The following is a 12,500-nucleotide window of genomic DNA, read 5'->3' as shown; positions in this document are numbered from 1 at the left end:
CGCCCTTTTACAACACAGCATCTCCGTCACTATACTGGGGCATTGGGACCCGCACAGACCTCAGGGTGAGCGCCCCACCGCCGGCACCATTAACACCGCTTCCAGCTGGAAGCTTTGTTTTTCCCTGTAGCTCACCCTCATCCGGGTACTGACCTGGCTCACACCTGCTTAGCTTCAGTGGGTTTTTTGAGTTGCGAGTTGCAAGGGGATGCAAGTGATGGAGCCGCTCGCTGCAAAAGCCACTGCATTGGCCGGGAATCGAACCCGAGCCTCCCGCGTGGCAGGCGAGAATTCTACCACTGAACCACCAATGCTCAGTGCCTGGGCCTTCAAAAAAGACGCTTTTTTGGTGCTCTGTGGAAAACGCGTCGACATCTGCTTCCAGCTGCAAAATGCCATTCGCGGACGCTGAAGAACTTATTTCCAAGGCAGCGGGTACAAGCGATTGGGCGTTTTAAAACCACCAGGAACAGCAAAGAGGCGCGCTTCTTTGCTTGCGCCGAAACACACCGCCTGGAGGCGGATAACGTAGTCGGCAGGATTCGAACCTGCGCGGGGAGACCCCAATGGATTTCTAGTCCATCGCCTTAACCACTCGGCCACGACTACAGCAAGCCCCACTGCCGCTGCGTTCTTGCTACAATCTTACCTGGATCGCGAGGCGCCGGCGGAAGCCTATTTCAAAGTCGTTCTCCGTTTCAAAAAAACATTTCCAAAATACAAGCCTTGCAGACAGACACGCCTCAGAGGACTTAAGGGTGGCTTCATGTCGGAATGATAAAGTCTCCCCGTCCGGACATGAAAATGCCACTTTGTTACACACAAAAAAAGAATCAACAACAGAGAAATGCCCACAAGCATTTGAAAAGCCGCACCACGTCGCACTTGAAATAGCTCTTACATTAGTGGTAGACGCAGGAATCGCCTTTTTATTTACGCTCTTACCAACGCGATGGAAAGCAAAACAAAGCAAAGCAGAGCAAAACAAAACGAACAAACGAAAACCTTGCGTATAACGCCGTTACGTGCCCAAGCGGTATTGTACATCATCCTAGCACTGCACCCCGGGGCGTACGGTATATGGGAACGAGCACACGCCACGAATCGTCTCGAATCACTCCCTACAGCTGTAAGGCGCCTTGAAGCGTGCACCCCCAACATTCTTCTTTGCGCATGTGTGAAAGGTAAACTCTTGAGCAGACTCTGAACCAGCTCTAAGGAAACTAATCCGATTAGACGTTACTTTGACTCATCTTTTTACGCTCAGTGCTGGATTGCTCAAACTCCAGCTAGGGTTAGGGTTAGCATTCCCACGCTACTTAGACACTTTGTTTACGCTCAGTGCTGGATTTTGGGAACTTCAGGATGAGTGGGAATTTTCTCCTATCTGTCAATTCTGTTTTGTTTTGGAGACTCTTGGCTGCCTATGTTGTACAGTGCAGCGTGAAGGAAACATTTTCCAAAACTGTGTCAGCTCAAAAGTTGTAAGAAAACCTCTCCAGCTGCTTTAACTCTCTTCATTTTTGTCATTTAATGTGACACTCGATGTATAACTGGAGCCTCACATATGCAAATGGTGAGGCTCCAGTTCGACACCCAGTTCGACACCACTTTACAGTATATGACAAAAGCATGGCAGACTGTGCCGGACCGGCAGATAACTTCCGCTTATTTTTACCATATTAAACATTGGAAATCCTCCCACTTGTATTTGTGACACTTGATTTTGGCTCCACCTAAGACACTCTTAAATCTTCAAACACTTTTCTCTTCTCCCGCAACACTCTTGTCTGTCGGCACTATGTGGCAGCGTTGCATGACAACCCCTCTCACCACGGAAAGGAACCTAACAGCTTTGGTAAGAGAGGAGAAAAGGACCTGGCCAGTACGGGGATCGAACCCGTGACCTTGGTGTTATTAGCACCACGCTCGAACCAACTGAGCTAACCGGCCTCACAACAGTGCTCCTCTCTGTGCTGCAAAAAATCGAACTCAGGGAATTTCTTTTGTCCTCCTTTGAATAGAAAGCCGTGTAATTCAGTGTACGGGCTTTCTCGTGCAGTTTCATGGTTCTTGTAACCCAAATCCTACACTGGCCTGAAGTGCCCCCCCATTTCACAGCATTTTTCAGCTGATTTAAAATGTACCTAAAGGAGAAGCATTATTGAAGACCATCAATGACCAAGAGCTTTTGTCAAAGGTTTTGGTGGTCATTTTGAATGACCACAGAGCGCTGTGACCTCGGTTTTACATCTCATCCAAAAGACAGCGCCCTTTTACAACACAGCATCTCCGTCACTATACTGGGGCATTGGGACCCGCACAGACCTCAGGGTGAGCGCCCCACCGCCGGCACCATTAACACCGCTTCCAGCTGGAAGCTTTGTTTTTCCCTGTAGCTCACCCTCATCCGGGTACTGACCTGGCTCACACCTGCTTAGCTTCAGTGGGTTTTTTGAGTTGCGAGTTGCAAGGGGATGCAAGTGATGGAGCCGCTCGCTGCAAAAGCCACTGCATTGGCCGGGAATCGAACCCGAGCCTCCCGCGTGGCAGGCGAGAATTCTACCACTGAACCACCAATGCTCAGTGCCTGGGCCTTCAAAAAAGACGCTTTTTTGGTGCTCTGTGGAAAACGCGTCGACATCTGCTTCCAGCTGCAAAATGCCATTCGCGGACGCTGAAGAACTTATTTCCAAGGCAGCGGGTACAAGCGATTGGGCGTTTTAAAACCACCAGGAACAGCAAAGAGGCGCGCTTCTTTGCTTGCGCCGAAACACACCGCCTGGAGGCGGATAACGTAGTCGGCAGGATTCGAACCTGCGCGGGGAGACCCCAATGGATTTCTAGTCCATCGCCTTAACCACTCGGCCACGACTACAGCAAGCCCCACTGCCGCTGCGTTCTTGCTACAATCTTACCTGGATCGCGAGGCGCCGGCGGAAGCCTATTTCAAAGTCGTTCTCCGTTTCAAAAAAACATTTCCAAAATACAAGCCTTGCAGACAGACACGCCTCAGAGGACTTAAGGGTGGCTTCATGTCGGAATGATAAAGTCTCCCCGTCCGGACATGAAAATGCCACTTTGTTACACACAAAAAAAGAATCAACAACAGAGAAATGCCCACAAGCATTTGAAAAGCCGCACCACGTCGCACTTGAAATAGCTCTTACATTAGTGGTAGACGCAGGAATCGCCTTTTTATTTACGCTCTTACCAACGCGATGGAAAGCAAAACAAAGCAAAGCAGAGCAAAACAAAACGAACAAACGAAAACCTTGCGTATAACGCCGTTACGTGCCCAAGCGGTATTGTACATCATCCTAGCACTGCACCCCGGGGCGTACGGTATATGGGAACGAGCACACGCCACGAATCGTCTCGAATCACTCCCTACAGCTGTAAGGCGCCTTGAAGCGTGCACCCCCAACATTCTTCTTTGCGCATGTGTGAAAGGTAAACTCTTGAGCAGACTCTGAACCAGCTCTAAGGAAACTAATCCGATTAGACGTTACTTTGACTCATCTTTTTACGCTCAGTGCTGGATTGCTCAAACTCCAGCTAGGGTTAGGGTTAGCATTCCCACGCTACTTAGACACTTTGTTTACGCTCAGTGCTGGATTTTGGGAACTTCAGGATGAGTGGGAATTTTCTCCTATCTGTCAATTCTGTTTTGTTTTGGAGACTCTTGGCTGCCTATGTTGTACAGTGCAGCGTGAAGGAAACATTTTCCAAAACTGTGTCAGCTCAAAAGTTGTAAGAAAACCTCTCCAGCTGCTTTAACTCTCTTCATTTTTGTCATTTAATGTGACACTCGATGTATAACTGGAGCCTCACATATGCAAATGGTGAGGCTCCAGTTCGACACCCAGTTCGACACCACTTTACAGTATATGACAAAAGCATGGCAGACTGTGCCGGACCGGCAGATAACTTCCGCTTATTTTTACCATATTAAACATTGGAAATCCTCCCACTTGTATTTGTGACACTTGATTTTGGCTCCACCTAAGACACTCTTAAATCTTCAAACACTTTTCTCTTCTCCCGCAACACTCTTGTCTGTCGGCACTATGTGGCAGCGTTGCATGACAACCCCTCTCACCACGGAAAGGAACCTAACAGCTTTGGTAAGAGAGGAGAAAAGGACCTGGCCAGTACGGGGATCGAACCCGTGACCTTGGCGTTATTAGCACCACGCTCGAACCAACTGAGCTAACCGGCCTCACAACAGTGCTCCTCTCTGTGCTGCAAAAAATCGAACTCAGGGAATTTCTTTTGTCCTCCTTTGAATAGAAAGCCGTGTAATTCAGTGTACGGGCTTTCTCGTGCAGTTTCATGGTTCTTGTAACCCAAATCCTACACTGGCCTGAAGTGCCCCCCCATTTCACAGCATTTTTCAGCTGATTTAAAATGTACCTAAAGGAGAAGCATTATTGAAGACCATCAATGACCAAGAGCTTTTGTCAAAGGTTTTGGTGGTCATTTTGAATGACCACAGAGCGCTGTGACCTCGGTTTTACATCTCATCCAAAAGACAGCGCCCTTTTACAACACAGCATCTCCGTCACTATACTGGGGCATTGGGACCCGCACAGACCTCAGGGTGAGCGCCCCACCGCCGGCACCATTAACACTGCTTCCAGCTGGAAGCTTTGTTTTTCCCTGTAGCTCACCCTCATCCGGGTACTGACCTGGCTCACACCTGCTTAGCTTCAGTGGGTTTTTTGAGTTGCGAGTTGCAAGGGGATGCAAGTGATGGAGCCGCTCGCTGCAAAAGCCACTGCATTGGCCGGGAATCGAACCCGAGCCTCCCGCGTGGCAGGCGAGAATTCTACCACTGAACCACCAATGCTCAGTGCCTGGGCCTTCAAAAAAGACGCTTTTTTGGTGCTCTGTGGAAAACGCGTCGACATCTGCTTCCAGCTGCAAAATGCCATTCGCGGACGCTGAAGAACTTATTTCCAAGGCAGCGGGTACAAGCGATTGGGCGTTTTAAAACCACCAGGAACAGCAAAGAGGCGCGCTTCTTTGCTTGCGCCGAAACACACCGCCTGGAGGCGGATAACGTAGTCGGCAGGATTCGAACCTGCGCGGGGAGACCCCAATGGATTTCTAGTCCATCGCCTTAACCACTCGGCCACGACTACAGCAAGCCCCACTGCCGCTGCGTTCTTGCTACAATCTTACCTGGATCGCGAGGCGCCGGCGGAAGCCTATTTCAAAGTCGTTCTCCGTTTCAAAAAAACATTTCCAAAATACAAGCCTTGCAGACAGACACGCCTCAGAGGACTTAAGGGTGGCTTCATGTCGGAATGATAAAGTCTCCCCGTCCGGACATGAAAATGCCACTTTGTTACACACAAAAAAAGAATCAACAACAGAGAAATGCCCACAAGCATTTGAAAAGCCGCACCACGTCGCACTTGAAATAGCTCTTACATTAGTGGTAGACGCAGGAATCGCCTTTTTATTTACGCTCTTACCAACGCGATGGAAAGCAAAACAAAGCAAAGCAGAGCAAAACAAAACGAACAAACGAAAACCTTGCGTATAACGCCGTTACGTGCCCAAGCGGTATTGTACATCATCCTAGCACTGCACCCCGGGGCGTACGGTATATGGGAACGAGCACACGCCACGAATCGTCTCGAATCACTCCCTACAGCTGTAAGGCGCCTTGAAGCGTGCACCCCCAACATTCTTCTTTGCGCATGTGTGAAAGGTAAACTCTTGAGCAGACTCTGAACCAGCTCTAAGGAAACTAATCCGATTAGACGTTACTTTGACTCATCTTTTTACGCTCAGTGCTGGATTGCTCAAACTCCAGCTAGGGTTAGGGTTAGCATTCCCACGCTACTTAGACACTTTGTTTACGCTCAGTGCTGGATTTTGGGAACTTCAGGATGAGTGGGAATTTTCTCCTATCTGTCAATTCTGTTTTGTTTTGGAGACTCTTGGCTGCCTATGTTGTACAGTGCAGCGTGAAGGAAACATTTTCCAAAACTGTGTCAGCTCAAAAGTTGTAAGAAAACCTCTCCAGCTGCTTTAACTCTCTTCATTTTTGTCATTTAATGTGACACTCGATGTATAACTGGAGCCTCACATATGCAAATGGTGAGGCTCCAGTTCGACACCCAGTTCGACACCACTTTACAGTATATGACAAAAGCATGGCAGACTGTGCCGGACCGGCAGATAACTTCCGCTTATTTTTACCATATTAAACATTGGAAATCCTCCCACTTGTATTTGTGACACTTGATTTTGGCTCCACCTAAGACACTCTTAAATCTTCAAACACTTTTCTCTTCTCCCGCAACACTCTTGTCTGTCGGCACTATGTGGCAGCGTTGCATGACAACCCCTCTCACCACGGAAAGGAACCTAACAGCTTTGGTAAGAGAGGAGAAAAGGACCTGGCCAGTACGGGGATCGAACCCGTGACCTTGGCGTTATTAGCACCACGCTCGAACCAACTGAGCTAACCGGCCTCACAACAGTGCTCCTCTCTGTGCTGCAAAAAATCGAACTCAGGGAATTTCTTTTGTCCTCCTTTGAATAGAAAGCCGTGTAATTCAGTGTACGGGCTTTCTCGTGCAGTTTCATGGTTCTTGTAACCCAAATCCTACACTGGCCTGAAGTGCCCCCCCATTTCACAGCATTTTTCAGCTGATTTAAAATGTACCTAAAGGAGAAGCATTATTGAAGACCATCAATGACCAAGAGCTTTTGTCAAAGGTTTTGGTGGTCATTTTGAATGACCACAGAGCGCTGTGACCTCGGTTTTACATCTCATCCAAAAGACAGCGCCCTTTTACAACACAGCATCTCCGTCACTATACTGGGGCATTGGGACCCGCACAGACCTCAGGGTGAGCGCCCCACCGCCGGCACCATTAACACCGCTTCCAGCTGGAAGCTTTGTTTTTCCCTGTAGCTCACCCTCATCCGGGTACTGACCTGGCTCACACCTGCTTAGCTTCAGTGGGTTTTTTGAGTTGCGAGTTGCAAGGGGATGCAAGTGATGGAGCCGCTCGCTGCAAAAGCCACTGCATTGGCCGGGAATCGAACCCGAGCCTCCCGCGTGGCAGGCGAGAATTCTACCACTGAACCACCAATGCTCAGTGCCTGGGCCTTCAAAAAAGACGCTTTTTTGGTGCTCTGTGGAAAACGCGTCGACATCTGCTTCCAGCTGCAAAATGCCATTCGCGGACGCTGAAGAACTTATTTCCAAGGCAGCGGGTACAAGCGATTGGGCGTTTTAAAACCACCAGGAACAGCAAAGAGGCGCGCTTCTTTGCTTGCGCCGAAACACACCGCCTGGAGGCGGATAACGTAGTCGGCAGGATTCGAACCTGCGCGGGGAGACCCCAATGGATTTCTAGTCCATCGCCTTAACCACTCGGCCACGACTACAGCAAGCCCCACTGCCGCTGCGTTCTTGCTACAATCTTACCTGGATCGCGAGGCGCCGGCGGAAGCCTATTTCAAAGTCGTTCTCCGTTTCAAAAAAACATTTCCAAAATACAAGCCTTGCAGACAGACACGCCTCAGAGGACTTAAGGGTGGCTTCATGTCGGAATGATAAAGTCTCCCCGTCCGGACATGAAAATGCCACTTTGTTACACACAAAAAAAGAATCAACAACAGAGAAATGCCCACAAGCATTTGAAAAGCCGCACCACGTCGCACTTGAAATAGCTCTTACATTAGTGGTAGACGCAGGAATCGCCTTTTTATTTACGCTCTTACCAACGCGATGGAAAGCAAAACAAAGCAAAGCAGAGCAAAACAAAACGAACAAACGAAAACCTTGCGTATAACGCCGTTACGTGCCCAAGCGGTATTGTACATCATCCTAGCACTGCACCCCGGGGCGTACGGTATATGGGAACGAGCACACGCCACGAATCGTCTCGAATCACTCCCTACAGCTGTAAGGCGCCTTGAAGCGTGCACCCCCAACATTCTTCTTTGCGCATGTGTGAAAGGTAAACTCTTGAGCAGACTCTGAACCAGCTCTAAGGAAACTAATCCGATTAGACGTTACTTTGACTCATCTTTTTACGCTCAGTGCTGGATTGCTCAAACTCCAGCTAGGGTTAGGGTTAGCATTCCCACGCTACTTAGACACTTTGTTTACGCTCAGTGCTGGATTTTGGGAACTTCAGGATGAGTGGGAATTTTCTCCTATCTGTCAATTCTGTTTTGTTTTGGAGACTCTTGGCTGCCTATGTTGTACAGTGCAGCGTGAAGGAAACATTTTCCAAAACTGTGTCAGCTCAAAAGTTGTAAGAAAACCTCTCCAGCTGCTTTAACTCTCTTCATTTTTGTCATTTAATGTGACACTCGATGTATAACTGGAGCCTCACATATGCAAATGGTGAGGCTCCAGTTCGACACCACTTTACAGTATATGACAAAAGCATGGCAGACTGTGCCGGACCGGCAGATAACTTCCGCTTATTTTTACCATATTAAACATTGGAAATCCTCCCACTTGTATTTGTGACACTTGATTTTGGCTCCACCTAAGACACTCTTAAATCTTCAAACACTTTTCTCTTCTCCCGCAACACTCTTGTCTGTCGGCACTATGTGGCAGCGTTGCATGACAACCCCTCTCACCACGGAAAGGAACCTAACAGCTTTGGTAAGAGAGGAGAAAAGGACCTGGCCAGTACGGGGATCGAACCCGTGACCTTGGCGTTATTAGCACCACGCTCGAACCAACTGAGCTAACCGGCCTCACAACAGTGCTCCTCTCTGTGCTGCAAAAAATCGAACTCAGGGAATTTCTTTTGTCCTCCTTTGAATAGAAAGCCGTGTAATTCAGTGTACGGGCTTTCTCGTGCAGTTTCATGGTTCTTGTAACCCAAATCCTACACTGGCCTGAAGTGCCCCCCCATTTCACAGCATTTTTCAGCTGATTTAAAATGTACCTAAAGGAGAAGCATTATTGAAGACCATCAATGACCAAGAGCTTTTGTCAAAGGTTTTGGTGGTCATTTTGAATGACCACAGAGCGCTGTGACCTCGGTTTTACATCTCATCCAAAAGACAGCGCCCTTTTACAACACAGCATCTCCGTCACTATACTGGGGCATTGGGACCCGCACAGACCTCAGGGTGAGCGCCCCACCGCCGGCACCATTAACACCGCTTCCAGCTGGAAGCTTTGTTTTTCCCTGTAGCTCACCCTCATCCGGGTACTGACCTGGCTCACACCTGCTTAGCTTCAGTGGGTTTTTTGAGTTGCGAGTTGCAAGGGGATGCAAGTGATGGAGCCGCTCGCTGCAAAAGCCACTGCATTGGCCGGGAATCGAACCCGAGCCTCCCGCGTGGCAGGCGAGAATTCTACCACTGAACCACCAATGCTCAGTGCCTGGGCCTTCAAAAAAGACGCTTTTTTGGTGCTCTGTGGAAAACGCGTCGACATCTGCTTCCAGCTGCAAAATGCCATTCGCGGACGCTGAAGAACTTATTTCCAAGGCAGCGGGTACAAGCGATTGGGCGTTTTAAAACCACCAGGAACAGCAAAGAGGCGCGCTTCTTTGCTTGCGCCGAAACACACCGCCTGGAGGCGGATAACGTAGTCGGCAGGATTCGAACCTGCGCGGGGAGACCCCAATGGATTTCTAGTCCATCGCCTTAACCACTCGGCCACGACTACAGCAAGCCCCACTGCCGCTGCGTTCTTGCTACAATCTTACCTGGATCGCGAGGCGCCGGCGGAAGCCTATTTCAAAGTCGTTCTCCGTTTCAAAAAAACATTTCCAAAATACAAGCCTTGCAGACAGACACGCCTCAGAGGACTTAAGGGTGGCTTCATGTCGGAATGATAAAGTCTCCCCGTCCGGACATGAAAATGCCACTTTGTTACACACAAAAAAAGAATCAACAACAGAGAAATGCCCACAAGCATTTGAAAAGCCGCACCACGTCGCACTTGAAATAGCTCTTACATTAGTGGTAGACGCAGGAATCGCCTTTTTATTTACGCTCTTACCAACGCGATGGAAAGCAAAACAAAGCAAAGCAGAGCAAAACAAAACGAACAAACGAAAACCTTGCGTATAACGCCGTTACGTGCCCAAGCGGTATTGTACATCATCCTAGCACTGCACCCCGGGGCGTACGGTATATGGGAACGAGCACACGCCACGAATCGTCTCGAATCACTCCCTACAGCTGTAAGGCGCCTTGAAGCGTGCACCCCCAACATTCTTCTTTGCGCATGTGTGAAAGGTAAACTCTTGAGCAGACTCTGAACCAGCTCTAAGGAAACTAATCCGATTAGACGTTACTTTGACTCATCTTTTTACGCTCAGTGCTGGATTGCTCAAACTCCAGCTAGGGTTAGGGTTAGCATTCCCACGCTACTTAGACACTTTGTTTACGCTCAGTGCTGGATTTTGGGAACTTCAGGATGAGTGGGAATTTTCTCCTATCTGTCAATTCTGTTTTGTTTTGGAGACTCTTGGCTGCCTATGTTGTACAGTGCAGCGTGAAGGAAACATTTTCCAAAACTGTGTCAGCTCAAAAGTTGTAAGAAAACCTCTCCAGCTGCTTTAACTCTCTTCATTTTTGTCATTTAATGTGACACTCGATGTATAACTGGAGCCTCACATATGCAAATGGTGAGGCTCCAGTTCGACACCCAGTTCGACACCACTTTACAGTATATGACAAAAGCATGGCAGACTGTGCCGGACCGGCAGATAACTTCCGCTTATTTTTACCATATTAAACATTGGAAATCCTCCCACTTGTATTTGTGACACTTGATTTTGGCTCCACCTAAGACACTCTTAAATCTTCAAACACTTTTCTCTTCTCCCGCAACACTCTTGTCTGTCGGCACTATGTGGCAGCGTTGCATGACAACCCCTCTCACCACGGAAAGGAACCTAACAGCTTTGGTAAGAGAGGAGAAAAGGACCTGGCCAGTACGGGGATCGAACCCGTGACCTTGGCGTTATTAGCACCACGCTCGAACCAACTGAGCTAACCGGCCTCACAACAGTGCTCCTCTCTGTGCTGCAAGAAATCGAACTCAGGGAATTTCTTTTGTCCTCCTTTGAATAGAAAGCCGTGTAATTCAGTGTACGGGCTTTCTCGTGCAGTTTCATGGTTCTTGTAACCCAAATCCTACACTGGCCTGAAGTGCCCCCCCATTTCACAGCATTTTTCAGCTGATTTAAAATGTACCTAAAGGAGAAGCATTATTGAAGACCATCAATGACCAAGAGCTTTTGTCAAAGGTTTTGGTGGTCATTTTGAATGACCACAGAGCGCTGTGACCTCGGTTTTACATCTCATCCAAAAGACAGCGCCCTTTTACAACACAGCATCTCCGTCACTATACTGGGGCATTGGGACCCGCACAGACCTCAGGGTGAGCGCCCCACCGCCGGCACCATTGACACCGCTTCCAGCTGGAAGCTTTGTTTTCCCCTGTAGCTCACCCCCATCCGGGTACTGACCTGGCTCACACCTGCTTAGCTTCAGTGGGTTTTTTGAGTTGCGAGTTGCAAGGGGATGCAAGTGATGGAGCCGCTCGCTGCAAAAGCCACTGCATTGGCCGGGAATCGAACCCGAGCCTCCCGCGTGGCAGGCGAGAATTCTACCACTGAACCACCAATGCTCAGTGCCTGGGCCTTCAAAAAAGACGCTTTTTTGGTGCTCTGTGCAAAACGCGTCGACATCTGCTTCCAGCTGCAAAATGCCATTCGCGGACGCTGAAGAACTTATTTCCAAGGCAGCGGGTACAAGCGATTGGGCGTTTTAAAACCACCAGGAACAGCAAAGAGGCGCGCTTCTTTGCTTGCGCCGAAACACACCGACTGGAGGCGGATAACGTAGTCGGCAGGATTCGAACCTGCGCGGGGAGACCCCAATGGATTTCTAGTCCATCGCCTTAACCACTCGGCCACGACTACAGCAAGCCCCACTGCCGCTGCGTTCTTGCTACAATCTTACCTGGATCGCGAGGCGCCGGCGGAAGCCTATTTCAAAGTCGTTCTCCGTTTCAAAAAAACATTTCCAAAATACAAGCCTTGCAGACAGACACGCCTCAGAGGACTTAAGGGTGGCTTCATGTCGGAATGATAAAGTCTCCCCGTCCGGACATGAAAATGCCACTTTGTTACACACAAAAAAAGAATCAACAACAGAGAAATGCCCACAAGCATTTGAAAAGCCGCACCACGTCGCACTTGAAATAGCTCTTACATTAGTGGTAGACGCAGGAATCGCCTTTTTATTTACGCTCTTACCAACGCGATGGAAAGCAAAACAAAGCAAAGCAGAGCAAAACAAAACGAACAAACGAAAACCTTGCATATAACGCCGTTACGTGCCCAAGCGGTATTGTACATCATCCTAGCACTGCACCCCGGGGCGTACGGTATATGGGAACGAGCACACGCCACGAATCGTCTCGAATCACTCCCTACAGCTGTAAGGCGCCTTGAAGCGTGCACCCCCAACATTCTTCT

At 49.0% G+C, this 12,500-nt stretch overlaps 17 non-coding genes across 17 annotated transcripts; all 17 read right to left on the bottom strand.

Annotated features, from left to right (window-relative positions):
• Positions 1-243: 243 nt before the first annotated feature.
• Positions 244-314, bottom strand: trnag-gcc (transfer RNA glycine (anticodon GCC)). The gene has a single exon. It is a non-coding gene; the product is annotated as a tRNA-Gly (tRNA).
• Positions 315-527: 213 nt separating this feature from the next.
• On the bottom strand, positions 528-609 carry trnas-aga (transfer RNA serine (anticodon AGA)). The gene has a single exon. It is a non-coding gene; the product is annotated as a tRNA-Ser (tRNA).
• Positions 610-1,879: 1,270 nt separating this feature from the next.
• On the bottom strand, positions 1,880-1,953 carry trnai-aau (transfer RNA isoleucine (anticodon AAU)). Its single transcript has one exon. It is a non-coding gene; the product is annotated as a tRNA-Ile (tRNA).
• A 559-nt stretch (positions 1,954-2,512) lies between these two features.
• Positions 2,513-2,583, bottom strand: trnag-gcc (transfer RNA glycine (anticodon GCC)). Its single transcript has one exon. It is a non-coding gene; the product is annotated as a tRNA-Gly (tRNA).
• Positions 2,584-2,796: 213 nt separating this feature from the next.
• On the bottom strand, positions 2,797-2,878 carry trnas-aga (transfer RNA serine (anticodon AGA)). The gene has a single exon. It is a non-coding gene; the product is annotated as a tRNA-Ser (tRNA).
• A 1,270-nt stretch (positions 2,879-4,148) lies between these two features.
• trnai-aau (transfer RNA isoleucine (anticodon AAU)) lies at positions 4,149-4,222 on the bottom strand. Its single transcript has one exon. It is a non-coding gene; the product is annotated as a tRNA-Ile (tRNA).
• Positions 4,223-4,781: 559 nt separating this feature from the next.
• Positions 4,782-4,852, bottom strand: trnag-gcc (transfer RNA glycine (anticodon GCC)). The gene has a single exon. It is a non-coding gene; the product is annotated as a tRNA-Gly (tRNA).
• Positions 4,853-5,065: 213 nt separating this feature from the next.
• On the bottom strand, positions 5,066-5,147 carry trnas-aga (transfer RNA serine (anticodon AGA)). Its single transcript has one exon. It is a non-coding gene; the product is annotated as a tRNA-Ser (tRNA).
• Positions 5,148-6,417: 1,270 nt separating this feature from the next.
• Positions 6,418-6,491, bottom strand: trnai-aau (transfer RNA isoleucine (anticodon AAU)). The gene has a single exon. It is a non-coding gene; the product is annotated as a tRNA-Ile (tRNA).
• Positions 6,492-7,050: 559 nt separating this feature from the next.
• On the bottom strand, positions 7,051-7,121 carry trnag-gcc (transfer RNA glycine (anticodon GCC)). The gene has a single exon. It is a non-coding gene; the product is annotated as a tRNA-Gly (tRNA).
• A 213-nt stretch (positions 7,122-7,334) lies between these two features.
• trnas-aga (transfer RNA serine (anticodon AGA)) lies at positions 7,335-7,416 on the bottom strand. The gene has a single exon. It is a non-coding gene; the product is annotated as a tRNA-Ser (tRNA).
• A 1,258-nt stretch (positions 7,417-8,674) lies between these two features.
• trnai-aau (transfer RNA isoleucine (anticodon AAU)) lies at positions 8,675-8,748 on the bottom strand. Its single transcript has one exon. It is a non-coding gene; the product is annotated as a tRNA-Ile (tRNA).
• A 559-nt stretch (positions 8,749-9,307) lies between these two features.
• trnag-gcc (transfer RNA glycine (anticodon GCC)) lies at positions 9,308-9,378 on the bottom strand. The gene has a single exon. It is a non-coding gene; the product is annotated as a tRNA-Gly (tRNA).
• Positions 9,379-9,591: 213 nt separating this feature from the next.
• trnas-aga (transfer RNA serine (anticodon AGA)) lies at positions 9,592-9,673 on the bottom strand. The gene has a single exon. It is a non-coding gene; the product is annotated as a tRNA-Ser (tRNA).
• A 1,270-nt stretch (positions 9,674-10,943) lies between these two features.
• Positions 10,944-11,017, bottom strand: trnai-aau (transfer RNA isoleucine (anticodon AAU)). Its single transcript has one exon. It is a non-coding gene; the product is annotated as a tRNA-Ile (tRNA).
• Positions 11,018-11,576: 559 nt separating this feature from the next.
• Positions 11,577-11,647, bottom strand: trnag-gcc (transfer RNA glycine (anticodon GCC)). The gene has a single exon. It is a non-coding gene; the product is annotated as a tRNA-Gly (tRNA).
• Positions 11,648-11,860: 213 nt separating this feature from the next.
• On the bottom strand, positions 11,861-11,942 carry trnas-aga (transfer RNA serine (anticodon AGA)). Its single transcript has one exon. It is a non-coding gene; the product is annotated as a tRNA-Ser (tRNA).
• Between the last annotated feature and the right edge of the window lie 558 nt (positions 11,943-12,500).

The sequence above is a fragment of the Lepisosteus oculatus genome, unplaced genomic scaffold, assembly GCF_040954835.1.
Source record: "Lepisosteus oculatus isolate fLepOcu1 unplaced genomic scaffold, fLepOcu1.hap2 HAP2_SCAFFOLD_45, whole genome shotgun sequence".
NCBI lineage: Eukaryota > Metazoa > Chordata > Actinopteri > Semionotiformes > Lepisosteidae > Lepisosteus > Lepisosteus oculatus.
This window is presented reverse-complemented; position numbering and strand designations above follow the sequence as displayed.